Below are 26,261 nucleotides of genomic sequence, written 5' to 3'. Positions count from 1 at the left end.
TTCTATCGCCCTGAATTATGCGCCGAGTTTCTCTTACCATTCCTTTCTTTCTCTTTTCTTTTTCGCTTCTTCTGATCTCTTTTCTCCTTATCCCTTTCCTCTCGTTGCACACCACGTACGCTGCTGCTTCTAGTGATTAATCTCGCCGGGGGCATTCCCGAAGGATACTTAGCTCTGATCTACGAGCTACGTGTCCGTACGATCGGCCGGAAGGGTGTATTTACTTTTTTTTAGTCTTCTCTTCGCTTCCTTTTACGAAAATGCATTCGATATGGCGGCGATTCAACTTCGATTGTCGATTAAATTTCGCAAAATGATTTAGAAGAATAAAATTCTTATTAGCTAATTTAGATAAGTTTGTTTTTCCTGAAGTTCGATCTGCTTGCGTACAATGTGATGACGTTTATATAAATTTATTGCCAAGATATTGCGCTAATTAACTTTTTGACGCAGTGACAAAACTTTCTTTTCAATTAAATAAGTAATTGCTCGGAAAATAACAAGTCAAAAATATTAAAACTTTGATAATTCATATTTCTGATGTTTCCGATTAATTTAACGCGAACGAAACTTATATTATTGAAACTTAAACCGAAGCTATCGTGTCAGGTTTGTTTTGACTTTATTCGCTCTTCCATCTCTAATTTCGCGTCATGCTCATCTTTTCGCACACAAGGCTGGAAGGAAGAAATATAACGTTCAGTTTCTCCCTCGAGCGACGCAAGATCGGCCAGGAATGCAATTAAGACGTCTTGCTAGAACGATAATGATAACGGGTAACGAGCCTAACCGACACAGGAATTTTAGGTCGTCGCTCGCCCTGCGTATAAACAAGGATTGCAAGATGTGTTCTTATAGAAGATATTTTGCCGGTGGCTAAAACCCGCCTCTAGAATTCAATGTCTCGAGTGGCATGTCGTTCTCGTTCATATTAAATACTTATATGTGACTTTTTCGTATTTTTGCACTAACATTTCTTTCGTACATTGTTTTGTCATATTGTTATATTTTTTGACAAGATTTATTGCTACTAAATTTTTGTTGAACTTTACGATCTTTATTTGAAACTGTTTCCTTAAAATTGATATTAATATTTTTTTTATTTAATTGATTTGAAAATTTGATACATTAAATTTGTAATATTTCAATTAACGTAACATACATTATCTCTTTATCATTACTTGTATTTTGAATCTTTTTTCGTTTACACGCGATAACCTAAATTTAAATTACTATCTGTAATATCTGACTTAAATTAAATTAAATTTTTATTTATTCTTTTATCACAATTTTTACATTTTTTTTTTTCATTGAGAAATTATGTATTCTGCATTTCAGAAGTTGATTGTGTTAGTGCAAATAAATTTATTTATCGATTTAATCATTTCACCCTATAATGGTGCAGAAATTAGATCTGGATTGGATATCTTGAGACATCAAATATCTTCGGTCGGCATCGCTATTAGCACGCCGAGCCGAAGTGGTCGACAGTATTGGCATAATTCGGTGTCTCGATGAGGACGCGACGGACAATCCTCTTACGTCGATAATCGTCTCAATTACGGCGGAGTTCCTGTAAACCGTGAAATCGAGCGTCCCTACGGACACTACACAGAGCCATTAAATCCGCCACCGGCGGGTGATATACGCGCGATACCATCTGCAAGAATGCACCGCGTAAATTTCTGCAACGTCCGTATCGTTTGATAAAACTCCGCCGCTTTCGCGCTTCTAATAATAAAATTGCAGTCGCTGCTCTTGAGCTCCCACCGGAACTCCGAATTTTTCGGATGTTTTCTCGCGACGTTTAATTGCTAGGTCGTATCGAATTACTTGTCTAGATGAAATATATCTTCGACCTACATCTTTTAAACGATTTACGGCATTTTTTAACCTACGATGCTTTTATCTGCAATATTCTTTTTATACGGACTTAATTTTTTCTAACATTGGAAAGAGGAATTTATTCAATCAATTAATTATATTTTGTCTATTTTTTAATACTGATCAATTTGAAGTAATATACAAATTGAATCATTGCATTTAATTTGTGGCAGAATAATTATGAAGAATAAATCTTCGGCTAACAAATTCAATTTCAACATATTGATAGATAAATAAACGATATACGTATTTATCTTTGCCAGAACATTTTATAGTATCTGCAAAAATGATAAATGCGGGGAATATGTCATATTTAACTTTATTGCATTTCTACCATGCTTATCTGTATAAAGCAATCAAAATATACATACACTGTACGATTTATTAATTGAAAAAGAGATATGTAAGGTTTTGTATTTGTATTCAATTGCTTCTTTCATCCGTTCATCATTGAGTACGATAGTTCTAATTATACTAGTATCGATAACACTGCGTCGTCTCTCGTTGTCACGTCGTGGCTACACCAAACGCGGGTGGATTGCGATGATAAATAGCCGATGGACAAATAATCGAGATTTACATCAGAAACCGTCGCGTTCGCTACGCAACTACGTGATTTACATGTCCCCGCGAACGCGATTGGTCCTTCTCGATCGTTACCAGGAGCCATTTACTGCCGCTCGTAATTTATGTAAATGTACATATACCAGCAAGCCATTATAGGAACCTGAGCCAATAGATACGACAAACGATACAGTTATTGACCACTTAAGGAATATTCGCTATTTGTTGAGAAAAAATTGATCGATTTTTCGCTAAAGATAATGTATGAGTACGTATATATATATATATATATATCTGTAAATTAAAAAAATTTTTATTTTTTTAATTAAGTAGCTAATTTTTTTGTCCGTAAAAATTTGTCATACAAAATAATCGATCATAAGCTTTATAAAGTAGAAAGACATACGCGATAGACAAATTAATAAAATGAGCGTTGAAGTTGATAGCTTAGGGTTTTAAATAAACTATAACTGTATGATGAGGATTTACGTTATGCGAAGATCTTTCAGCAAACTAACATAATTATGTAAGCATCATTTGCGAGGTTCAATCAAGTTGCACAGCGGACAGGAAATATCTTCGATTCTGCTTCTTCTTGAATTAATCAAGTTATATATAATTCAGACAGCCAGTTTGTTTGCCAGGCGTGAGAATATAGAGAGAGTATTGAGACAAGCACGTGTCATTGGTCTAATTCAAGATCGTTGCACCTAAAAGTAACCTAAGAGCAGAATTGGCGGGTCTTAAGGATTATGGATGTAGAAATTGGTTGAAGCTAGCGATTTATAAATGCAGTATGATTCAACGATCTATCTATGGCTCTAGAGATTCAGCGAGCTGCGGTTATGTGGATCGTAGATATATCTGTGGATATATAACAGATCCATGAATACACCATGATCCAAGAGAGTTTGTGCTTTATGAATTTATGGGTTGGAAACCTATAACTTTACAGAACCATGGAACTAGGATTCTATGAAAGATGCATTGTGTATTTCAATGGAAATTCCAGGAATCTATGGACATACAGATTATGAATATGTGCATGAAATGGAATATTGTAGTAAAATTATACGCTCAAAGAAGTATGATGCACAATTATGATAATGCAATATTTTCAACTGATAAAATTTGCAGCCAATTTTTTTAATATTTCACGACTTGATGGTTCGACGATAATTTAATTTTTTGAATTATTATTTTAATCATTAATTTTATCTTTTTGAAATGTGCAGTGGCGGTACTTGTCACATTTGTTTTAATTGATAATATAGGTCTTTTTAGTTGCAACTTTTTTTATCGGAGATCAAAAATCTTATCGATTATACAATTGTGTGGAATTTATACCATAATTCGTAGGCACAGATTGAATTGCAAAACAGGAGATATGCTAGCGATGCGATAAACGGATAATCGCATTGGATAGCTCGTTGCTGCGTTCTCGATGGCGAATCATGCTTACGCGGCTGCTGCAATTTCGAGTGCAGCGATGAACTATTATACCACTGATCACTCTGAAAAGTGAAGTGAACGAGATTTACATCCGTATTTCTCATGACGCAAGCACTTCGTAGTGGCCACCTTGAAACTTGCATTTATTCAAGAGATTAATTATCATGGAAGATTTTATAAGTATTATTGATACTTGAGAATTTATCTCTTCATTTATCGACACAATTTTTCAAGATATTTGAGATTGATATAATTCGTTTTAAGATGATTGTTTAATTTTCCAAATTACAATATAATTTTATATGATAAATTTTGATACGATATACTTTTAATTTATTTAAGGAATCCTTGCTCTTTATATGAAGCTAATAATAGATATAAATAATTAAAGGTTTCAAAATTGTTTTAGTTAATTAGACCGTTTAATTTTGTGTGATGAGAAATGAGATTGGATCGTGTTTCTTATGTGTTATAAATAAAATCTATTTATTCTCCGCGTTTAAAGTTGCTTTTTAAATTTATTATGCAATCTCCGATTTACTGCTAGGTGCGTTGCAATATAATATAATTTATCTATATTACTTCATGTTAATAACCATGTTAGCGTCTAAGGCGCTGCAAGTTACGATCTCATGTGGTCGCAATTTTCATCTGTTTTCGAGATTCGCAGTGTCTTAATTCGACACGTACGCGTTTCATTTAAGACTGCGGTCGTCGGGAGTCGTTGGGAGTGCGTCATAAAGCGTCATAAAGCACCACAATTCAAATCTGCATGTACACTGCGTATATACGTATTGCAACGTAGTTGCGCACACTTGAGGTCGATTGATTCGATTTACTGCAGACAAGGGCTCACGAATAAATGCGCGATTCGCGTAAATGACCGAAAGCCGTTTATCCTTTCCGTTACAGTGTGTATGCGCATTGTGCATTACCGATCGGCGTGAATTTACATAATGAACATAATTCATGCCTTCAAGTCGATATCTTACAAAGACACTTGCGCAAAACCTATCGCTTTAGTCGGAAGCCGGTCTTACGCAAAGCGAAAGTTTTTCTGAATTGACGTTACGAGAGTCGCACGTGCGCCTTTGTGATCGAATAGATAAATGTTACTTTAGAAATTGATGTTATCATTAGCGCAGCAGCATTTATATAAAGAATTCTAAAAGACGTATGCAGTAATCTCGGTTTGAATGTATAATAGTATCGATTTAAATGTATCATTTTCTCCTTTATTTGTAGAATTTTAATGAGTTGAATCGCCAGATCGTTCTTCCTTGCATTCATTCATCGTCTTTACGAACGTTTCAAAATGATCGATATTAACCTTCCTTTCATCGCGCATGGTGCAAACAGAAATCTATATTAGTTATATAGAACGATTCTTTCAAACAGCACCAGATGCTGCAGTTGTTTACAAATAAATGCACGCAAAGCGAGGGCGACTTTTGGCGGCGCAACATATTTGCAGGTGCGCCAGCGAAGTCAATATCGGCGAAGAATCATCAAGATTTGTATCGGACCGGCGCGCTATTGCCGATGCATTTTCGCGGTTTACATAGGACGCCGGACGTTATTGACCTCTCGCAAATTGGAATTCGGAATCACCTGGCGCGGCGGCCGCGCCTGCGACTCGTGTAAACGCGTAATACATATGGGCGTACTACTATTGGCCCCGTGCAAATTGAAACTCGGAAAACCTACTGCAGCTTCGTTTACGATTTATGCGACTGTGTAACTCCCATTGTAACAGAAGGTATTTATCGCTCGCGTGTAACTGCTGCATTAACAAAAACGGAAAAGAGGAAACACGCGAAAGAGTAAAGACTGATCGACGATTTGCACATTTGAATCGCAAAAGCTGATATCGGAATTATTAAAACCGTTCTTACATTGCTCGACCCCTTTTTGTCAGAGCGCTCTTTTTTTTTTGCGTACAAAAAGTAACATGCGAAAGGAATTTGCGCAAATGTTTATTTAAACATAAACGCACGAGAAGTAATGTTTGATTCTCCGATTTAAATTCTTTTATACATTTAAAAATTTTATTTTTATATAATGACGTGAAAGCAAAGCGTTTTAGAGAAGCGGTTTATGCACAAGTCTTCTATTATGGAAACTCAATCCACTATTAAGCATGATATTGGAAAGAAATGTATCGAGCTACATTCGTAGCGCGTCTCGGATGCACTATAAACTTCTTAGAAAATATCCGATTTCTTACGGTTCGTTCTTTCAAAGTAAAGGGACAATGACGCTAAGCAAGGAAGCGCAAGGGAGAAAGAAGAGTGCTAGGAAAGAGGAAGGAGGCGAACAAACGGGATCCAATCTAATTATCCGTAATGCGCCGGAACTCGAAAACGAAGGCTTGTCGTTCCGCCTCACCCCTTCCGGTCGTCGATGTTATTCATTTGTTTGTTCGAAGCGCGCGGGACTTCCCCTCCTCTAACTTTGTCATGCCTCTTTTCTTTCGCTATTCCACATTCGTGCTCGTCCCATTCGAAGAACTTTGCAATGATTCGTGAATTGCGGTATAAAAAATTGACAAATGCAAGTGTGCCAAATGTGATAGCAAAATCATTATATTGCATAGCATTATAAAAATACGCTATAATTATGTGGGTATTTCAATTTCTTTCGAATCGATATATTAATGAGCCATTATTACATCCCAGACTGTGTGGCAAATAACTGATTTATTGGAAAAAGTGAACTTTCTTGCTTCCAGAACTTTGATTACGTCTTAATTGTCGATATTTCTTAATGGAGTTTATTAGAACGAAGATTTAATGCTCAGACCGTGAGTATGGTATCATAAAAAATGACAAAGAAGAGCTGCAAGATGAACATAATTGAGTTGGAACACTCATGCATAAATTACTGTAGTTATACTTCGTCATCCTGCGGTATTTTCCACAATAGATAGATTGATGAAAGTAATACACACACACACACACACACACATTTCAATTCTTATTTAATTAATTAAATATTACATATATTATCTTTCTCGTTTAGACTACATTGACTAAGGAATTAATTAATTAAGCTTGGTACGTATTTTTTCATATTTATACATAAGAATAAAATATTGGAACATGCAATTTGTTTGTTTCTTAGTTCGCGGTGTTAGTTTATGGTCTTCACGAAAGCAGTTCCATGTTTATCATTTAGATTTTGTAGATGTAGAAAAATTACACGGATGTAACTTTGAAATGCGTTGCACCGCAGTACTTTTGACCCAGCTGAGTTTTTGTTGCGCAAGATCGACCACCTTCGTTCGCTCACAGAATACTTCTCGTCACGCTGTCCGCGTTGCGTTCTTTCGCGGGGGAGCGGCGAAGACTGTCCGAAATTTATGGCGCATAAACTCATCCGTGCCGCGCGTGCTTTTATGACGAGCGTACTGTAGCTCGTGTCAGGTCCAGAACGAGCTTTGCGTATCCGTGCGAAAAGCTTGCGCCTGTCTCCCGCTTGACCCCTCCACGTTTGTCCTTCCTGGTCGGCTGCGTCGTTCGCAGCCGCGCGTTTCCCGCCCTATTTAATAAAGGGTGATTTACACGCGTTTCCATGCACCGACCGCTTTTATCGTGACTTAAAAGCGGTCTCGTGGTGCGCGTCGCGATTCAATGGCGACCGATAAAGTTTGGCTTTTGTACGTACACATTCGACTTCCATCCGCATCCCTTTTCCCCGCTGCTTTCTCAAAAAGAATAATTTATGATGTTGGGACTGAATAGATAAACGCTCTACACATGTACCGGGTGTTCTAGATTCAATCAATATCCGCTTAGCCATAGATGCCGATAGTTCGACCTGTGAGAAAAATAGCACTTGTTTCAACATGAGACACTAATGGTTGCAGAATCATTTAAATAATTGGACATTTTGAAGGAATCAAATTATTCTTTAATCTTATTTAATTATTAATTTCAAAAAATTTTAATTGAACAATTTTAACACTTAATGATTTATATCTCAATTTTCAATAACGATGAACTATCAAGTTTCAAGAATAATAATTTATCAACGATTATTAAAAAGCTTGGTTTTTCATGATTTTGGAGATGCATTTCAAAATTAATGGCAATCTATCTTGATATTTTTCATTAAATTCACCATTTCATCTTTTTTCTTTTTGAATGATCCTTTTTATAAAGGAAAATGGGGAACAATTAGACGTACTACGATGATTAAACTCTTAATTTTTCTGCCGCAAATGACATAATAACTTTGCCAGATTCTGCTTTGGTCATACTTCAGTAGTCATTCATTGCGACTCTTACTACGCCGGATGCCTGAGTGTGCCCTACTTTTTTTCCACAAATACGGGAGCGAATACCAACTCTTTTGTGAATTTTTCAAAAGCTCTTTGCCATGTAACTACAATGACTGTCGAAATGTTTACCGTTTTACAACTTTTTCGCGCAATATCAGTTCGACTCGCATCTTTACGCTTGTATGGCAACTGTGTGAACGACAACGTTTAAAAATTAATGCAATAAACTCGCGGGAGATGTCAACGGTTGGACGTATTTCTGTTGCTCCTTTCCAAACGCTTAAACTGCGCAGCCACGATGCTCGGCCGAAACGGTTTACGGTTTTACAACTTTCTCGCAGTACGACGTCAATGCAGCCTTTGCGGCGATCGTGTCGGAGATATAAACGGTGACGTTTAAAAATTAATGCAATAAAGCTACGCGGAATACGCCGCGCACGTGTGATACTGGTGGGTATTTTTATTAAGGCCCACAGCGTGCGGAAAACTCGTCTACCGAGCTTTCGTTCGCAGCTGTACTTAATAAAGAGTGATTTACATGCGTTTCGCCGCTCCGTGGTGAATCCTCCCCCTCTCGCATCCGTTATGAAAAGCTGGCGGCGTAATCAGAAATTTAACGTCGACGACGCGGACGTCATTCAAGTCGCTTTCATCTCGCGACCAATGTCGATGTTGCAGCTCCTATGCTCACGGATTTTTAGATATAGCTCGAACTTGCTAGTGTAATTATTGCGCAGTTAAATAAATCAGATAGGTTGTAAATACTTATTTTTCTTTTAAACGGAATATTCGATAGATAAAAATGTTCGATATACTCTCTTGATAATTTGTAAGTCTTAAACAACCAAGAACGGTTCTTCGAAAAAATTGTTTTTATCGAAACTTTTTGCAATATATAAATTTCCAACTCAGCACTGCTTTCTATTTATTATTTAATCATTTAGTGATGAAGTATGATTTATACAAGTATTTTTGCTAGATAAATCAAACCGCTTGAAATTGTGGCAACGGATGTTTATTAACGGTGTTTTCATATAATTAAGCAGAAGAGAGCAAAGCGCCGCGGTTGTACCTATTAATAGTATATGCATATATGTATGAACATATAATACTAATGTACTAGTGCGCGTATATGGGGTATTTCATAAAGGGAGCAAGGGATAAATTTCAGTCAATTTTCTCTTTAATTAAAATTTTAATTCAGGCTTGCAATGCGCTGCAACATTAAACGTACATTGTTGACTACTTTAATAATTAAATCATGTGAAGTTTAAAGGTCTGCAAATTAATGATCAAACTGTTTAATTAAAGATTAAAAAACTTTATATCAAAAATTGAGAAAATTAATGTTTTAAGTACATTAGAATTTGTGAAGAATTGTGCTATGTGATCAGATATTATCTCAAGAAAAAAATTGAAAAATTCAATAAGCTATGTTTCAAGATTTTGAAAGTTTAAAAATTGAAAAGAATTATAAGAGATATCGATATTTGATACACATATGATAGAAATCAATTTAAAAATATAAAGATTAAAAGATCTCGTGATTCAAATTAAAGATCGACAAAATTGATAGAGTTGTATAAGAATCTAGGAAAGAGAGAATTGAAAAATCACATCACATTTTTCGAATTACTGTTATCCGCGTGCGTTTTTTGCGGGGGGACATCCGGTGTAGACATCAGTATTCTTCATATTCTCCATGATTCGACTTCGCCTGTCCGTAACGGCGTTAACATACATGCCCGGCATCGGCTTACAATCTACGATGTTATTTTAAGCAACACCCCGCGTCCTGGGAAACGGGCATTAGTCATTTTCCGCGCTGACAGCCTCTTTAAAGCGGTTTCCACCAACGCTGTTATTTCCACGCTCGCTCCGCACTTTTCCACGTTCCCGCCGCGGCTCCGACGCTCCAGATGCTTCCTGTTCCGGTCTCTCCGCGAAGCAAACGGAAATCCCTTCCTGCGCTGAAACACGGAGATTATCTGTCCTGTTGTTTTCACCTTACTCCCTTCTCCTCCGCCCCTTTCCATCCCCCTTTCCCGCTATCTTGTCCGCAACCTCTAGCAAGCGTCTGCGTTTCCACGGAAGAGGTAAAAGGCACTCGTACGCCAATCCTTCCGACTTACCGAGTCTGTTGTTCCTTGGAATCGTGTCGGATGCTTCGTATCTTTGTAGGGAGTGCATTATGGCGGAAGGAGATAACTTGGAAATTGTAGCTAGTACGTTTCGATATTTGCGGTATTAATTCCAGAATATCACGAGAAGTGGATATTTATTTTACCCAGATATCTCGATGAATCGATTTCTAATGTATTGTATTGAACAGCTTAGATAATACAAATTTATATCATAGAATTATAAAAACAATCTTTTTCAAATAGACATATATATTATATTATATAAAGCGAATAAATTCATAATTTGATAATAAAATTAATTTACTGTTTTAATACTAAAATTCTGAGATATACTTGATAGTTTAACACAAATTTAATTAGAACAGGAAAATTGTTACGATATTATATAAACATATAATGTGAAAAGATGTCTTTGAAGTTGATATTAGCAGAGAGCTGCTAATACGTGAAGAAAATGAATCAAAATAGTAAAAAGAATAATGAAAATAAGAGAGTAATCTTAGCTGATCGAAATTTGCGCATAATGCAAACTCTGATGTCGACGGTAGGCATGACGGTATTTAATTTATGTGGAATCACAGAGGGGGGAGGAAGAAACCAAGCGTCTTCCAAAGGAAGTCTGTCGACCAGATAATTTCTGCCTCGACTCGCTCGTCAATGCTTTCAAGATATTGCGCCGCGGTACTCCGCGATGTTTTCGGCCACTTTTAATCCCAGATTTATATTAGCTCTCTCTTTTGCCGCGTCTGGCCCGTCTCACCCCTCTTGTCGATGCCTTTCAGGGTTCTAAAGAGAGCTGTGGCCTCATAACCTCGACCCTATAATCCATCGTAATCCTTAAGACAACTAAAAGCGACTCCAGCTTTTCTCTCGAGAAATAGCACCTCGACTTTTGCAAAAAATAAACGGTGGAAAAAAATTAGAGCTTTTGCAGACAAATTTGCTTATCGAGTGGATAATTGCTTGTTGAAAATTAGAAAATTAAACGATCTTAATTTTATTCGAAAATCTCGAAAGTGGAACATTTGCATACTTTTATAAGTAATTTTTATTTTTTGAAAGAGTATACATGACGTTATATCTAAGTACTTTAGTTGGTCTCTGAAAAAGTTTATATCCTTGATATAAAGAACACTTTGAACTTTTTTTACTGTTGCACTTGAAATGGTGTGAAATTAAGTACTAAAAGTGTTTACGATATGCGACGAGAAAATTTTGTGCGAGTGATATTTATAGAAATTTTCGTAAGTCTATAAAATTCGAATATTTTAAGCAATGATATATTCTGCATATTAGAATAATTTTTTCAAAAATGTACCAACATAATTTATTTCTAAATAATTTGACCAATATAATTCACAGTTCGCTACTTTACAGTGTTTATATACCTATTAAAATCCTTGAAAATTTTCTCAGCTACTATTTATTTATTTAACATTTTTGACAAACTTCTCATAAAACTTATGTTGAAATGTAATGATTGTAAAGATAATTTAGTTTTTCTTTCTTTAATCTTATATAAGCGAGAAGATTTGCAACAATAAAGTCGATAGGAAAATCTCGCCGATCATGATCCAATCTTCAGTCCCTCTCTCTTCTGATTAAAGTTCTCGCTGAAAGCTTCTTCGCCGACGCGTTTAAGCGCAAGGGCGCGAACGCGCCGGCCAATGAAAGCGCCTCTCTCTTACCTTCCGCCCGCATTGCAGCGTAGCCAAGGGACGATTTACGAATCGTCGTCGATGCAGGGTCGCCCCTTCCTTCCCTCCGTCCTCATCCCTTCCAACCCCCGCGAGCCCTCCCGCCGCCCTTCTGCCGTCCGTGCCCCTGGATCGATCTGCTGCACCAGGGAGAGAATTTAGGGACGCTTCGTTAAACTGCGCTGCAAAAAAGTTCGCCCACCGATTGGGCCGCCAGCCCTGAAGCCTCCTCGAGGGGAAAGAGAGGCGCAGGGAGAGGTGGTGGTCGCGTGGGGATTCTTTTCTCCCTCCGCCCCTTTTTCCTCGTTTCAAAGATGGATCCCCCTTTCCCCCTTCTACCTTTCCCTTGCCTCGGATGGATTCCGCTCGACGATGGCTTTTGGATAGCCGCCCAATCGCTGCCACATATTCCTATCGGCACCCGTCTCTCCCCCCCGCACACCATCATCCACTTGTCACTATTCGCTTCTTTGGTTGCTTCACTATGCAATCCTAAATCTTTATAAGCGCCACTAGAATTCTCCGCAGACAGCCGCTCGAGCATTGTCAGAATAGCTTTTGAAAGCTCATGCTCTCGAAATCTTAGACTTTTTTGTTATAAGATCATTTTATTTATCTTCAATAATATACTATAAAATCTGCGGTTTGACAAGTATTCTTTTTATAAGTTTTCTTTAGATATACTTCGCTATAGCATGAGTTTTCGTAATAACAGGAGATTACTTATAAATCCTGAAAATGAAAACAAGGTGACACTAAAAAGTTCTAGAAATAATGAGATGCTTTTTTGGAAATTGTGCACAGCCCATCTACCTTGTGCCATTTCGTGTAAACGCGTTTCCAGGTTATATATACGCTCAAGTGAGCGAAAAACGAAAATACTCTTAACGTTATTACCTTTATTAAATTGCATTGTACGTTTCTTCGGGACGCGCACGTCGTCAGCCGCGCGAGATCTTCCGGCGTGCTTTACGACCAAAATGGAGGCGTGGTTGGATCCGATCCAGCTAGAATCGTGGATCCACCTCCGATCCCCTCAGATGCGGCGCAGACCGGCATATAAACTCGTTCCATTCGCTTCGGGATATTCCTGCGATTTTTAGAATGTCCCGTGAGTTCGACTTTCATTGTCTTACCGCACGAAGTCGAGTTGGAAAAATTATTGTCATCTCTTGCAGTATATTCGAGAAAACATTGAAACACGTAAAGGAGAAAAAATAATAAACTGGCAGAATATTTTATCATTAATTTGTCACGCGCGTGAACATTTTTATTCATTGTTTAAGTAGATATTCTTGATTATTTTCTAAAGAATTAACTGTGTCTTCTCATATATTTTATTGGATATTTAATGCTGATCTGCTTCAAGAAAGCAGAACACAATAAATTTTTGTTTATCATTCTCTTGTTAAGAATGCCCGTTTTATTAGTCGATATAATAAGCGGTGGTGAATTAGTAACATGCGCGTGTAACGCGTGCGGGCGTTCGGGAACGGTAATAAATCTAATAAAGCATTCCCCGCTAATCAGGAAATAACACTCTAATTAAGACGAACGATCCAGCCAGTACTGTCGACTCACGCCGCGCAACCGACCGGGAAAAACATTTTCCAGCGAGTGAAAATTTTCTCGTGGCCTTTTGAACGTTATACGTTTGAATGTTAAAAGTAATTAACGTGTTGTCAGCGTATTGTAAATAATTAATACCGCGCAGTTCGCATACAGGCAGTTATTCGACGTTTGACACATGGTCAATGTACATTCGCGTGTCGACGCATTTTCTGTAATTATTATGTGTCAAGATTTTTTTATTTTTATACATTTTTTATTAATATATTGCATTCACAATTTTTTTTATTGTTGATTTTTATTATTAATTACCAATCGAGTTATCAGACAAAATTATATTTTATTATTATTATGACGTATTTTTTTTTTGCGACAACATTGTATTAACATGTACAAAATATCCGCGATTTACGGATCTGGAACTGGTGGTTAATTAGGGCCGGCAAATTAGATTTTACATTTCGTTATTTTGCACCCGGCTGACGGATGAGAGGAACAAGCGCGAGGGTGAAACGCATGTGAATTCGCCAGATGATCGCCATTGATACCGAATAATAAGCTCGCTTAAAACTGCCTGACGTGGCGATAACACGCGCCTAAAATGGCATCCTGAATGCCATTTTACATTACCTTTCACCTTTCTATATTAACTTTTTATATACTTTGACTCGGCACTTTTTTTGTTCATTGTAAATCGATATCCGCAGACTTTTATATGCACCTCAAATTATATTGTCTTAAAAAGTCATCAAATTTTTTGGTATTATCACAGATATTTTTATCTGTTCTTTTTCGCTTTTTTAGCAATATTATATATTTCTATACGTAAATATTTTACGTGGAATTTAATTTCAAAATGTGCAGCAAATCTTACTTTTGTAATTGCACGTAATATAAAATCTAGTTGTGCGCATTTAGCTCGCCGTTTTTAACGCGAAGCAACACTTTTGTACATTTGCACTTTCTCATGTATATTCTAAAGCTCTTACAACTATCAACAATACTACATGGCTGAAGAGGTTTTACCCCAAGGTATCATAAAATTCACGTGTCTCTCTCTTTCTCCGCCACATTGACTCTTCACTCCTTTTCGTTTCTGTTACGATATTTCACCCCGCACTTTTCTCTTCTCAGACCCCCGACTGCATCCTCCGAAGTGCACAGCCTTCATACGCTGCAACGTACGTTTTCTCGCGCGTTACCCAGATTGGCGCATCACATTCCCCCTGCCTGCCCAGCCCCGTCCCTCCCGACTTACCTCCGACTGCATTTTTCATTTCGCTCCTGGTTCATGACGTTATTACCCCGTACTTTTGATACGACTTTATACATCAAGCTGTAGCAATCCTATTATCCCGCAAGCGCGGCGGAGCGGATAATCGCGCGCTCGCTCGCTCGCTCGCAGAATGTCCCAGAACGAACGTTTTAATCCTGATAATTGGATTCGTTCCAATTTTTTATGCTGATTCACGCGGACCGCGCTCGTGTGCTCGTGTCTTACGGATTTCTCTTTCTCTCTGCATTATTGCTCCCGCGCGAGTGCAATTGCAGAAGTTGCGCGATGAGGGATTACGTTTGTTTGCATCCGGATCGCGACCGCTCCTGGTGTTGCAAATTGCTACGTGCAAAGTTTCACACTGCGGTTCGGCATTAAAATTGCTACACGCTGCGAACGAGTGTATATTTGGATCAGATATTTCGGCAAAGCCATCTGTTTATTCCCCCCAGGATCTGACTTTGTATTGGATTCAGGATTTGTGAGAAAAAATATTTATAATAACACGCATGTGTTCCGCGCCGAAAAAGTTTATACTTTATCTTATTCATTTTTCTCCGTTTTATATATAAATTTACTCTTTTACTAACTTTCGTAAAAATTTGGGACGTATAATCTTTCGAGCCGACTGATTTATTAGTAATTATATTTGGTTTAGATATTTGGCTTTCGGCTGATATAGTTTTTGAAAGATTCGTTAAAATGAGCGATATATCAATTTTAAACCGCTGTAGAAATCAAGCTTTTCTTCTTTTTCTTTGTTTCTTTCGTAGGCGCTCTTCTGTGCGCGAAAAACGCGACAAGAAACACCGTTGCATAACCCAAGCCATTCGTTCTCGCACGAATTTATGGTTTCGCACGGCGACGGCGTCGAGTCGGCTAACGAACCGACCTGCCGCGGTTTAATTTAAAACCGCCAGTGAGTGGGTCTCTTCCGGTCGATTAGGAGCTGGACAAGTCTTTCCTGAAGAAGGGCCGGCGTCGCTCTATCTCACTCTTTCCACCTCCGCTTCTCCCCTTTCCTCCGTCCCTTTCGCTCGTTTTCACTATCCACGTTGTTTCTGCTCGCGGTGTTATCCGACCGCGTTTATTTACTGATACCGCGTTCTCGAGCTGGCCACACGATCGTGTACATAAATCCAGTTAGCCCTTTGCGCACGTTCTTCTTTCCCTGCCCCGCTATCGCTGCTTCATTCCTCTCCCTCTTCCCGTTCGTTACTATTTTCTCGCGCGAGCTTCCGACTTCTCGCCGACGGTATTGCGCTGTTTAGTTTGCTTTTTACGAGAAAGTTATAATGGCAGATACATTTATTTAACGTTTGAACGTTGGAGAATTGGTTGTAATTCTGTATTCAACTTTATTGACAAATGCGATATATCTTTTGCAACAAGCTGAATGATTCAGACGTAATTCTCGAGCCGCGATTTGATACTCTTTTATTGTTACGCATTACAATACACTGGTATTGTGTCACATTTGTATCGTTATTATGCATATACATATATATTTCCTATTGCACATTGTACAGTATTCACGATGTAATGCATTTATATACAATCTACATGCGCGCATGCGATGTTTTTTCTCACATCACTGCCTATATCCGCGACCTCCGCACAGGTACTGTATTATATCATCATATTATTGTAGGATAATATTTATAATATTATCATGTCTCTCTGCTGTTGTGGAACATTCATGATGTAATATTCCATTTACGGTAGAATGAGATTTTAACAGGTCGGTTATTCGCGAACGAAAGCCGACGACTCGCTGCTGCCGGTTAGCAACTTGCTGAACGCAATGCACTTGCGGAATGCAATTTTACGTACGAAATGCGACGTTACATAAGTTATCGTGGGTAATGCGCCGGGAACGAGGTCGTCGCTAATTGTAAGACGACGCAGGGGAAGCGCACGTGGAAGACGGTGAGGTACAGAGTAACATTCCGCACGTGTAGAATACGCGTGTGCGTGCAATTATGACGCGCGGCCGCAGGTGTATTCTCGATGCGTGCTTTGTCACGTTCGCGTGTTTGCAAATCTTCTCTCTCCATTTTTTGCTTTTTACTCTTTATTTTCCTCCTTTTCTTCTGTATTATCTTGTGTGGAAGAAATTTGTGTCGTTTATTAAAAAGCAATTTTATTACGTTTTGTTCTGTTTTTTACGTTTCTGTAATTTATATTATTGTTAATTTTGTGTTATATGTGCGCTTATCTATACATGTATCAGGAAAAATAATCTACGACACACAGTTTTATGAAATCATTCTCTTTCTTCGCTCGTTATTTCTGTTTATTGGTTTTTTTTCTAGAAGGTAATTTGTGTTTCTTCTATCTTCACTTTTTTTTTTAATTTTTCTTATTTTATTCAATATCATTTCTCTGCAGCTTCTTTTAACACGCATTAGCATGTGTCGGACACGCATTGCTGCACATATTTGCAGATGTAAAGTAAATAAACCGCGCGAGCACTTTGCATACATGTTCCTCTCGCAACATTTGTATGTTCAAACGTGAGAGAGTCCCATTTGGAATCGTCTCCCTTCTTTTATACGCATCTCGGATCTTGCTACTTTAGTCTTGTTTCGCGATCTTATTTTTCTCTTGCTTTTCCCTCCGTCTTTTTATAATTGCATTATTTTTGTAAGGAAAAAAATAGGAAATATTATTAGTTTTAGAAAACACCAATTTCATTATTTTCTTCTTCATTCGCATTTACACGGGTTATTTTGCAGCTTCGATAATTTTAATATTAATATAGCCTTCTTTATTTTATAAGTAATTTATATCCTTTAGTGTCTTTTGAGTCCTTTTTTTTTTATCTGGATTGATTAATTTGTGCATAATGAGATATTATAACGGTATAACAAATCAATCTTTGATCCAATCCTTCTTTATCTACTTTTCTTTGGATGAAATACCGATGAGACAACATCGCTCTTGCTACACCGGGCCGCGATGTTTGTTTGTTCTCGCAGGAAGGAATACGTAGGCAACCCGGTTTTCCGGGCTGGAAAAACCATCGAAAAACAGAACAATTTGTATCCGCGGCGGTCGGAAGCGCTCGGCTTCGTCCGAGCTATAAATCGGCGCGCTCATCTTTAAAATATGGGAACGCGGAGATATTTGGATTTGGGCACGTCGAAGCGAGCAAGAACCGCGGATAGAACCAAAGGGGGACGCGGAGAGAGGGATGGGGAAACTGGGGAGGAGAGCATGGTAACAGGAAGTCGCAAAGGTCCGTAGTAAAGATGTCATCTCCCCGCCAACGGGGGCGGTGAGTTTATTTGCAACGGGTGCATTGCCGGTGGCGTTCTCTTCTTCGCTCCTTCTCCACCCCGTTGGTCCTTTTCCCGCCAGTACGGCCTCGTAAATTGCACGGCAAATAATTGATAGGCGAAGGCGATGTCTCTATTCCCGTTGGCAGCACTTGTAAAGGAGCCGCGATTTATTCCGCCTCACCGCCTCGTTGTCCGCCACCGATATAAATGGCCGCTCCCGGAGAACATGCGGGAGGGAGCGGAAGAGAAGAGGTAGAGGGTGCCGTGAGGAAGAAAATGTTTGTGGGCCTCATAGAAGGAAGGAAGCGCCGCGGAAAATCGCACGGAAAATTTCACGTCAGTCGGACTTTTTCTCCCTCCGCTCATCCCTCCACCCTCCCGCTTCATCGAACACGCGCGTATCCGCGTTTTATGCTTTAAATGACGGCCCGTTTCCGCTTTTTCCCCCTCCTCGTCACCATCCTGCTTTGGCAAGCAGATGACCAGGATAGGAAACATCGTCGACTGGAGCGCTGCCATTTTTGTGGCGATACGTCGTTCCGTAAATTACTGCGAGACTATCGTATCAGTTCGATATTTTATTGTGGCTTTTTTACAATCTGGAGAATTCGTTAAGGTTTACTAATGAGTTTTTTCCACTTTTCTGCGAGGTTGAAAATGAATCTTTGATTTATAATCCTGTTTATTTTCTAGTTACGGTACATGAATATGTTAAAACAATTAAACTTGCATACGTGTGTTAATACTAACATAATTCAGTACTACTCCTCCATTATTTACGTTTCGGTAGAAACGTAATGCAAGAAATTGGAACTTTAAATAAGCATCTTGACCAAATAGCGATGACGATATGCTTCAGACAGATTTTGCAATATTGTCTTTTTTTCGAATCTTTATTCACAATCAGATAAAGGACCGCTTAATAGTCGTCGAGGATATTCGAAGACGTAGTCTAACAAGCGCATTCACGCGAGCGTCGTTATATCCCGCAAAACGAGGCAATAACGTGCATTCGCGTTCTTTCCCTTTTTCTTTCTCCCCGCGAAAATTTCTTTTAACGATCCGCCTCGATACCGCGGCCGACAATACGACCGGGATTGCGAACGACTTCCTTCGGACGATAATATCGCGAATTTGTGGACGATTTGACATTGTACAACTTGAAAAAGTTTTGTCGTGACAAAAACAGAATGCAGATTGTACGCGTTACATGATTGAGATATCTATTCCGTACAAACTTGCTTTAACATAAAATTTATTTGAAATTAACATAAAGATACATAGCTAAAAGAAATTACGGCAGAATTCTGTGTAGTCATCAAAGATGTGATTTTACATCGCTAGAAATGTAGTTTTCCTCGTTAAAAAATTATTACATTTCGTGCTAAACATATATTGCAAGACTGCAAAAAAAAAATAGAGACGCAAAGAATGGTGGCGAATCAAGTGAACGGAGAAGCGGGAGATAATGCGAGAGTGTGACGAGGATGAAGCACGAGGGCAAGCGGAATAGAAGGGTGAGCATTGTTGTCCGCAGTCCGTAATTAGACTGAATGACGCTTTTCACGGGACAGCCCTTTTTGAAACGAACGCGGCTTGACGCCGCGGCGAAATATCACCGGGCGATAATTAACGCGTTATCGCGTCCAAACCGGCCGGCTGGGGCGTAGCGGCAGAATTTAACCGCGCGATTAACGAATTCGCTGAGAGTTGTATCGCGCGTACCAACATCGCTCGTTCGTATGGAGGGGAACGAGCTAAAAAATAATATCTCTGTATATTCCGCAGTATATTTTCGCAAAATGATACCGTGCTGAATAAAATATTTGAAAAATTCGTCGTTTGTGGCGATGTAAAGCATTCCTTTGTAAAAATACCCGTCGAGATACTATTACTTATGTATGTATTTTATCGACTTTTTTCACAAGCTGTGACAGAGCTTTCTTTATAATAATTTTACAGTTCACAGTTTTTAATTGCACCGTTAACTAAATTTCCGTTTTATATTTTTATCTGTTAATTAAATCTTTTCTCTGGTTTTTAATACTGCAACTTACGTGACTGACGTGTTTTCACGTCTTCAAGTTATAGGTAGATAACCAATTGTATCTTTTTAATTTTATCTTGTTATTTTTGGCAACAACATTGTTGTTGTTTCTTAAGATTGTTATAAAGTGTGGAAGGGGAAAAAGTAGAATTATTGAAATCGACGACTACTGTTCGCAATCAAATTTCCCAAACGTTACGCTACAATGTAGATTATAGGACTGCAAGCTGGCAAAAGGACAGTGAATCGTTAACTAGAGTTAATTGAGCGAGGCTGTCGGTGCAAGTGATTCTGAAAATGCCCTTGTACTCGTCGTAGTGCGCACGACAGCTAGTCGTTTTGTTATACGGCGCTACGGTAAAATATTCACGCCGCTTATAATTCAGTACGAAGCGTTTATCGGGCGAATAATATTCGCGAGTCATGTCGACAAAATGTTTAACGGTTCGCGCGACGGCGATTAATGAGATATTTTAACTGGGCGAAATAGATTACGCACGCCGACCGCTATTCGAAACAATCAAACTGCCCGTTTGGACCGCCGCCAGTCGTTCAACCGCATAAACATGCGAATTTATTATAAATCTACGGCGAATGCGTTCGCAACGCCATTGATCGCCAAAGCAAAAATTAACACGATCGAGGTTCGATTGATTAATCTCCCGTCATCGTTCGAGCATTTTTTTTATATATATGAATAATGTTGTTCGCGCGAATGCAGAAAGCTGCAATTTAATAACGGAACGTGACTGCTATTGGTTGTAATAAAAGCAATCAAAGGGACAGTATTTAGAATCGAATTTTGAAAGCGTACAATGTGACATAGTAAAAGGACCGTAATAGGTACATATTATTGCTAACAATTGGAATGTTGCAAAATGTTATATTATTAATACTGTTGAGCTAGGAAATTACAAAGATTAAAAATTTTAATATTTTTAAGTTAACAAATCAAAAAATGTTTGTAGTTCAAAGATTCAAAATGTCAGAAACATAATTTGGTTCTTAAAGTCTTTTAGAATCTCTATGCGATGATCAACACATTCATTTTTATACGCTATTAAGACTGATTTCTACCGGGCCTAGGAAATGCACTTTGACGCGAGGATTCTGGGTTATCCTGTCGCTCGTGAAGCAAGCGAATCCGTGCAAAAAGTAGCTCGAGTGTGTATGCCGGGTGGTCGTATAGTGGTAGTCGGTAGCGAAACAGCCGCCATAAATCCCGGGGCGAACACATGCTTTGCATAATATAAGCTTCGCTTCTCTCGTAGCGAGCCTCATCGCTTCGCGTTTCCCTCCCCCGTTGCGTATGTCCCCAGTTTACCCGTTGCTGTCTTGTCCTTTTACTTTCGTCTTTCTCCGCCGTCGTGCCATCTGTGTGTACAAGACCACTCCGTAAAAAACAGAATCGAGCTCATTGTTCTTATTGAAATATATAAGCGTGTACTAGCTTGTTTACGCGCGCTATTCGCGGAATTTTTGTGAGAATATAATTAGACGCTGTGTGGAACTAATTTTGAATGAAAGTATCATAACGATACTTTCACATTCTAAAGCTTTCATAATATTTTTCATTTACAATAAGGATTTAAAAAAAATCTTTCTTAGAGTTACAATCTATTTCATAAATATTTTAAAATAGCGAAAAATAATATTTTCTATGCATGGGGGTGAAATAATTCTTCTATTGAAGAAAAGAAAATACACTTATTCTTTTCCAATAAAAAAATGTTAAATTTAAAAACGAAAGGAGCCATGCTAGATATAAATAGTTTATACAATACAAAGATGTTCGCACGAAAATCTAGCGTGGCTCCTTAAGCTCGTTTCGTTTTTAAATTTGATTTGACAATCAGTTGAGCCCATTATTATTTTTTACTTAAAAAAAATGTTAATTACGTTTTAGATTTTACGATAGAAAAATAAGAAAATGCAAAAAACTCGTGCACTGACCTGGTTATTAATATCGGCACGTTCGCTGTAGGAAATTACCGTCCTTGCGATTCTTCACGGGGAGCGAGTCAGAGCGGCGACGCATCTTTGCGACGATCAACAACATTATTTATCGCGACGGTAAGTTTTCAATTGCGGTCTCGCGAGAAGTTATGGTGCAAAACCCGGTTCTTTTCCACAAATGCGCTCGTGTCGCCGGAAGAAGCCCTCGCAGCCAATAAATCATCGTTAATGATTCGACCTCTGGCACAATCTCAGATCTCTCATCCCCGTTGTAAGTATTAATGTCAGCCGCGATATTGCTCTATCAACGTGTACTGTAATTTATAGCGAGCCTTGCTCGCGTCCCGGGAACTAATAAGCCCCGTCCGATGCTATTCTCCGGTCCGACCTATTCCTCTTTTCGATTCCTCTTCAGCCTGCTCTGCACAATAGCGTGCCGAAATTCCTCCTGAAATCGCCATTCTTTCGAGAATCGCGAACATTGTCGGGGCGAAGCGTTATGGATTCCCGATATCCATTTACGGTGAACGAGAAGAAATATAGGAATGAGTTAACGGGGACGGGACGGAGTCTTGAGACATTTTTAATATATTGAAACATAATTTCCGCCACCATCAAATGTCATTTTACGCTCGCCACTTTACATCGCTCGTTTTCATTTGCGTAAATCCTCCTCATCGAAGTCTTCTTACGACCTTCTCGTCGCTATTCTCCCTCTTTTTTTTTCGACTTTTGTCTCGCGCCACGATCAAACAAACCTTTTAACAAGTTCTACCGGTTTTTGCATAGAATTCAACCGCAAGAGAGTAAGAGGAATCGACAGAATGAGGGAAAGGGGGGAAAAAGTGGGGGTGGACTCTGGTTCTCCGGAAGGACGGACGAAGCTTGCGAGTGAGGATGTTAAGGGAGAGAAGAGATAGAATCTGTCGATGAGAACTAGTGCCTTGGCTCTCCTTCGAGATTTTCACGACGATAATCGTCCCACTCGAGATCCTCGAGGTAAAGCGTCGAAGAAAACGGGCGGGATAGAAAGGAGAACGGCGACGAGGCTCACCCGGAGAGAAACGGGAGGGGGGGGGGGAAAGCGATGGGAATGGGCGACGAACTTATTCGTTCGGCGGAGTGGGAAATCGACCTTGGTAATCCAGCGTTCCCGAGGGCCGACTGTTCCACGTTTCTTACAGAGCAATCTGCTTGATGATTTCTTCTTCGGGTTTCGAGCGGCCGCCAGCCACTTGGCTTCTCACCGCTCTCTCTGTAAGTCGGAGGAGGACTTTCTTTCGTATCGCAGCGTCTCGAAGGGCGCGGAACGATAGATAAACCGGGATAAATAGGAGAAGAGTTGCTCTTGAAAGTTTGGAAAGTCCGCTGTTTCTTATTCATTGTAGGTATTCCATCAGGATTACATTGCATCTTTACTCATCTAATGGAATTGGATCCGATTGCGCAATCTTCTTCGCAATTGCGATGACGATTGTGGGTTTCACGCCGCATACATATGTATGTGCGCACCTGCACAAGCGTTATACATAAAGCCGACAAACGAACCAATTCGTCATATCGCATCTCATTATCACTTTTCAAATGCGTGTATAATCATGTAATAACACAGCGAGTGTGCTAGTGAATAATATGTTTCAACGGCTCTTTGGAAGCAAAATTTAAAAATGCTTGTTTCATTGTCGAAAAGGATTAATAATATTTTTTAGTTAATTTTAAGTAATTTCCAACAAGAACAGATCGGACAGTAATAAAAGTATTTTTATTGAAATGAGAAAATAAAAAATAAAGTTATTTAGACGACAAATCAATTTAAAAGATTCAATTAAAAACAAAAACTTACAGGTTCACTTTGTAGCCGATTGCATCTTTTTCAAATGCACGCGTAATGCCAATGCGAATAATAAGAGCAATCAATATGTCGAATAATGTCGATATGGATAATCGGCTTCGACACCCAATATTTGCGGGCGTCTTAATGGCGATTTGATTGCGGAGCTTAGAGAAGTAATCGTCAATTTGACGAGATTAGAGGAAAAGAGAGGAAGCGGAGAAAGAACTTCGTGGAAAGCGAAAAAGGAGACGAAGGAGAGCAACACGCGAAAGTAGCGATTTGCGTGCAGATCACGTTTTTATGTAACGTGTCTCTGGCATTGTGATTCCGCCGTAATGAGAGAGCACGCACGTGCGAACGAACTCGCCCTTTCCCCTCTGTGTTACATCTCTTTCTTTCGCACTCAGTTGCATACTCGGTCTTATCTTTCTTTCGCAATCTTTATACTCGTGTTTGATCGTTTTGATTATTGTCCAATCGTATTTTTAACGTGTTTTACATATACTTGAATATTTATACGATTAATATATACACGCGAGTTTGTTTTAGAATAAATTTTTCTCTGGACGTGTCATGCAAATGAAGCAAATAGAAAAGTAAGAATATTTCAACGGGTATACCGAGTTTTTTCTTTTCTACTTATTCTTTCTCTCGTTTGGCACGTATAATCAATCTTTTTTTATCATATTTGCTTTTATAATAGCATGTTCGTGTGATCTCTTTTATCGTTTCTTCGTGTCTTACTTTTATTGTGTATTATTTTCTGATTTAAAAAGAGGATTTTTTAAATCTCAGTTTTCTAGAATATGATCTTAGACTCCCTTTCTTTTTCTGGCTTATTCACTTACAACATTCCATTTATCCTTCTTTTCTGTGTTTCTTTATTTTTTTCGTTTTCTTTCTCTCTCTTTAGTATTGCAGCTTCTCTTGCTCTGGCGGCGCCCTTTATGCAAATCGTAATGACCTCGACGACCGAAAGCCACGAGTTATAGTTAGCTACAGCTCTCGCTTACTTTTGTACGTGGATGATCTCGGTTGCTTCTTGTTCTTTTCATTCTGTTCGTTATCCTCGTCCATTCCCGCCCCCCTTTTTCTTCCTTCTCGCGTCTCTCTGGAACCAGATCGGGAGAGAACAGGGGCAGAAGATGACGCGGCCCTTTTACCGCGAACCTGTTGATTTCCACGAAAAATTCGTGGTGATAGCGACTCTAGTGAACATGAGTCCGCGATGAAACAGTATCGAGGCGATGATTAACGAGCAAGTGATTATCCGAGTAATTTCGATATTGATATTTTCATGCGAGAGCCGAAGGATGATAAATGTTCCGAATATAAAAATTTAGGATGACAAAAAGGTCGATTGACATCCTATTGAAAGTCTTTTTGGTGTAATCATATTCTCACGTTTATTTCACTATTGCTATAAAAATACTTAAAACGTATTTTTATGTAGAAAATTGCTTTACAATTTTTTACAAACTATTTAAAATTATTTAAAAATATCTTTGGCAAGTCTTTGAAGTCTCCAGCTTTCGCGATATCAACGAATTTATCGAGCCGTATTAACTTGAAATTGATGGAAGGAGTTGATAATGCCGCTGCTGCCGACTCTGCATCGAGCAAACTTCCCTTGATGTCGAATGAGAGCGTGTCGACGTGTAATACGCGTCTATAGAAAATCTATAGTCTGAAGATAGTGTATGCGCGTATGGTAGTGCCGCGAGACATAGCATAATATAGAAACATATTGTAGTTGGGCAAGAGGATTGTCGCCAGATGAGCATCGGTTCTATCCATTCGTCGTAAATACGGAATGGAACTACAGGCGTATATAGGTGAGCTTAGTGAAGTAGATGAGGTGACAGCCTCTATCGAGTTTCTTCCAACGAATAAATCAGCGTTATTAAGTCGCGCTGTTCTAAAGAAGGATGATTTATTTGCACTGCTGAAGCGCGCGTTTAAATATAAAAATGCTAAATTTCTCTTCATTTGTTTTTCTCTTTAATTATCGGCTAATTGTCATTATAAATCATGTTATTCGTGTTACCAGGTTAAATCTGTAAGAACGGATTAAAAAATCAATTTAATAAACTTTGCAAAAAATTGAAAATTTTATAATTACGATTAAGAATAAAAATTATGAATGTGTGAAATATGTTTATTAATATAAACGATAAACGGCGAATAAAGTTTATTATTATATTATTAATTTCTTACCATATTTATCTAAATCCATAATTGATCGTGCATCGATTGTATTAACCAATATCTT

At 38.6% G+C, this 26,261-nt stretch overlaps 1 protein-coding gene across 9 annotated transcripts in view; it reads left to right on the top strand.

Annotated features, from left to right (window-relative positions):
* Rbp6 (RNA-binding protein 6) overlaps positions 1–26,261 on the top strand; it is a 581,361-nt gene that overhangs the window by 140,688 nt on the left and 414,412 nt on the right. Inside the window, exon 1 of one of the 9 annotated variants that reach the window (XM_012364148.2) lies at positions 22,184–22,272. The exons of the other annotated variants lie outside the window; for them this stretch is intronic. The gene's annotated coding sequence lies outside the window, so the exon portion shown is untranslated. Of the gene's footprint in view, positions 1–22,183; positions 22,273–26,261 lie in introns of those variants that run through there. 9 annotated transcript variants of the gene reach the window in all.

The sequence above is a fragment of the Linepithema humile genome, chromosome 8, assembly GCF_040581485.1.
Source record: "Linepithema humile isolate Giens D197 chromosome 8, Lhum_UNIL_v1.0, whole genome shotgun sequence".
Classification (NCBI taxonomy): Eukaryota; Metazoa; Arthropoda; class Insecta; order Hymenoptera; family Formicidae; genus Linepithema; species Linepithema humile.
Note: the sequence above shows the minus strand (reverse complement) of the source record. Positions and strands in the feature narration are given on the sequence as shown.